The sequence below is a fragment of the Eufriesea mexicana genome, unplaced genomic scaffold (genome assembly GCF_001483705.2).
Source record: "Eufriesea mexicana isolate 0111107269 unplaced genomic scaffold, ASM148370v2 scaffold2545, whole genome shotgun sequence".
In the NCBI taxonomy this organism is placed as follows: Eukaryota; Metazoa; Arthropoda; class Insecta; order Hymenoptera; family Apidae; genus Eufriesea; species Eufriesea mexicana.
This window is the reverse complement of record NW_016910608.1, coordinates 545,839-549,216: the sequence shown is the minus strand read 5'-3', so window position 1 is coordinate 549,216 and position 3,378 is coordinate 545,839. Positions and strand designations below refer to the sequence as shown.

Genomic DNA, 3,378 nt, shown 5'->3' with positions numbered 1-3,378 from the left:
AATATAATAAACCAATTACGCGATCTGGATATGGGGTCAATTTAATCCTGTTACATAACAGAGCGAGTAAATATAATATATACAAAATTGTATAAAAATTCTGCACCCGGATAGTATAAGGAATAATCAAGTGTGGTCGATTTTCGTCTGGAAAAATTTGCGATTCTTCGTTTACTGGGGATGAAGTTGTTATTTCGAGCGGATTGGACACTCAGGGGGTGGATGCACGTCTACGGAGGTTGTAGAAAAGGAGGGAAATATTCTGACAGGGTAGGAAGTGCCAGGTTAAAGAGCAGTTAGCTAATTAACGCGACCGTTCGAACGGCTGCTAGTTAAAAATTTATTTTGCCCATTAGGAAGTTTATAAATTTCGTTTAACTTGCACCTGTGCATGAGACCGTTCCTTGCTTTCGCTGGCCATTTCGTTCGTGATCAATTCGAACGGACCGAGAGCTGCAGCTTCATCCGAGTATCATCCGTTTTTTGATACGTTATCCATTCCTGAATACCAATACCTGCCACGTCTCTCATCAAAATGCGTTATTTATCGAGATTTGCGCGAATGTTGCCCAAATAGACACCTATCTGGTAATCGAAATTAATAAAATATGATTGACGTTGACACTATAGGAACGTAGTACATTCAAGAATGTCAACGCAACCCAGTTCAGACATACTCATATCGTATAATTGATCCCAAACGGCATTTGAAGATTAAGAAGAATCACCAAGGCTAAGTCATTGACGATCAGGTCATTTAAAGATCGTGAGAAGTCATCCAGGTTATGTAATTGGTACTCGACTCGTTTCAAGATCACTCAGAGATCACTGAAGTCGTGACATTGGAAACTCAATGTCGTTTGAAGATACAGAAGACTCTGCCAAGTCGTTTATTAAAAGTAAAGGTCATTTTAAGATCACTCAGGGGTCATGTGAGTCATGCTCGAGACCACTCGAAGGTTATGTCATTGTCAAAAATCGCGTAGAAGTTTTGAACGAAGAAGTTTGTCAACGTGGTGTCAAGTACTGGGGACAATCATATCGATACCGATAATGAAAATAAAATTCCAAAGTCTTCAGCAGCTAATGGAAGGTACCCTATTAAAACCCAGCTGACGCATCTACCTACTGTCAAATAGAAACGATCGTACAGACAATCGAGAAACTCTATCCAGGTCCTGGAAGATTCTAAAGAACGAGGTCAAACCCCCTAAATATGGGTAATAAGGTGAAAATTATTAAATTATTTAAAGGGGAGGGTGTAGGTAAGGTGGTCAATTATAACCTCACTTCGGACCCCCTCTTTCTGTGCATTAGAAAAATTTTAATATTTTACTTCCGAAGTCAAATCAACAAATAATTCGAGTAGTAGCACATCGCCATTTATACAGCCCCCGATTGGCCGAATATTGACAGAAATTTCCGAACTTCACCGATTCCATTAATTATTATAACAATTATTTAATAATTAATAATTCTTATAATTATTTAATAGTTATTTAACAATTATTAGAACCCAGTTAAGGCATCCACCTACTGTCAAATAAAAATGATCGTACAGACATTCGAGGGACCTTTAGCCAGGTCCTGGAGGATTCTAAAGAACGAGGACAAACCCCTAAATATACCTGAAAAGAACAGAAGCCCAAACACTTGCTGTATTCAATCTCCACGCCCCTGTCTCTCGCCAAACGGAACCCCCCGCCATGATCTCTCGCCAAACAACTTCCTCTGCGTCTTCGAAACCCGGACCTCGCCCGACTTCATCACAACTTCATCTCGTCTTCATCTCCACTTCATCTCCACTACGACCATCGCACTTCCACCACGACCACTCCTCTCTCATTGACCTTCCCTCGTCGTTACGTCCTCGACGTCGCAGCGAAAAACACTCGGCGCGAGCGTCATTAGCGTCCAGAGGACTGGACACAATAAATCCTCATTCTCAGCCGGCCTACTTTCAATTAGCCCTGCTAATTGCCGGCGATGATGCAGCCGCCTGAGTGGTTTCGCGTTTCAGCTTGAAAAATTCGCGTATCGTCGTGGGATCCTGGGGGCCAGCCGCCTATTTCTGGAGAACTAGACTGCCCTTACATCGTCGCCGGCACGGAATTATGTAAAAGGACCAATTGTTGTTAATTCGCCGAGTTTATATAAACCTGTTGAACAGTCTGCTGCACGATTGTGGTGCCAGAGGCTGTTTTGTGCGCGGGAAATCGTGTTCGGAAGTGTCACGGAAGACGACGAATCGTTCGTAGAGGTATCTGTCAGGGTGGAGATTCGTTGTCGAGGGACGACATTCGATGATCTTTGGACTGTATTGGCTGGAAGGGTAGAAAGACGAGAGGAAGTGATCGATCAGTGGTGGATGCATGGTAAAAGGGATGTTTATCCTGGTTAGGAAGTCGACCGAGTGGGTTCGCGAATGGAAATTATTCGTTGCACGGCAGATCGTATGGTGAATTTGTTCAAGGTAAACTGCCGTGTTCAATTTTTCACTCTCGAATGGAACTTCCTTTATCGTTAGTCGCATTAACGAGAAGCTTTTCGCAGAAAGTAGCTTCGTAAAATGCCTCGCGAAACAAGGTTAAACGTTTTAAATATTTGCTGATGGACAGAAACAGGATTAAAATGCAATTTCTTCGTAGCTCGCTGTACCCTTGCCTATCTGAAATGAAATTCTCCGCCCTTTAGAATAATATTTTTTCATGGCTGCAGCCGTTATGTCGAGTAGCTATTATGGTATCGTAATATTAAAACGCATAAATTAGATATTTTCGAAATATCGACGGTAGCAGAAATGTGCAGTAAATGACAGGTCAAATGATGATCGATCGTGGTTGATAAAATAGATCGTACATAGATCTTGAAAAAAGCAAAGGAACTGGAAAAAGAGATACGAAAAGAATAATCATATGGGAGTTGAAATAACAATATAATGATTTACGAAAGTCTAAAATAAGAAAAATAATAAAAATCTGAAAACAAGGTAAAACTTATTAAATTATTTAAGGGGGAGGGTGTAGGTGGAGTGGTAAATACTAACCTCACTTTTCAATCTGTGCACTAAAAAATTTTAAAGTTTCACTTCCGAAGTCAAATCGATAAATGACTCGAGCAGAGGCACGTTGCCATTTGTATAACCCCCCATTGACCGAATATTAACAGAAATTTCCAAACTTCACCGATTCCATTAATTATTATAACAATTATTTAATAATTATTTAATAATTATTTATAATAATGAATATCCCCACGTTCTCATTTTTCACGTAATACTTCATTTTAGTCGTGCCCTTTTAAAGAGACTCCCATTTTTCGAAAACTGGGCGATAGATCAATTTTGATTACAGATTCGTGTTCAGAAAAGTAATTCTC

General features: G+C 40.3%; 1 protein-coding gene across 2 annotated transcripts in view; it reads left to right on the top strand.

Moving 5' to 3' along the window:
• The first annotated feature begins 2,133 nt into the window (after positions 1 to 2,133).
• The window catches only part of Rh50 (Rhesus blood group-associated glycoprotein Rh50), a 46,183-nt gene continuing 44,938 nt past the window's right edge, over positions 2,134 to 3,378 (top strand). For both annotated transcript variants that reach the window (XM_017903760.1, XM_017903759.1), the window contains exon 1: positions 2,134 to 2,260. The gene's annotated coding sequence lies outside the window, so the exon portion shown is untranslated. The remainder of the gene's footprint in view (positions 2,261 to 3,378) is intronic.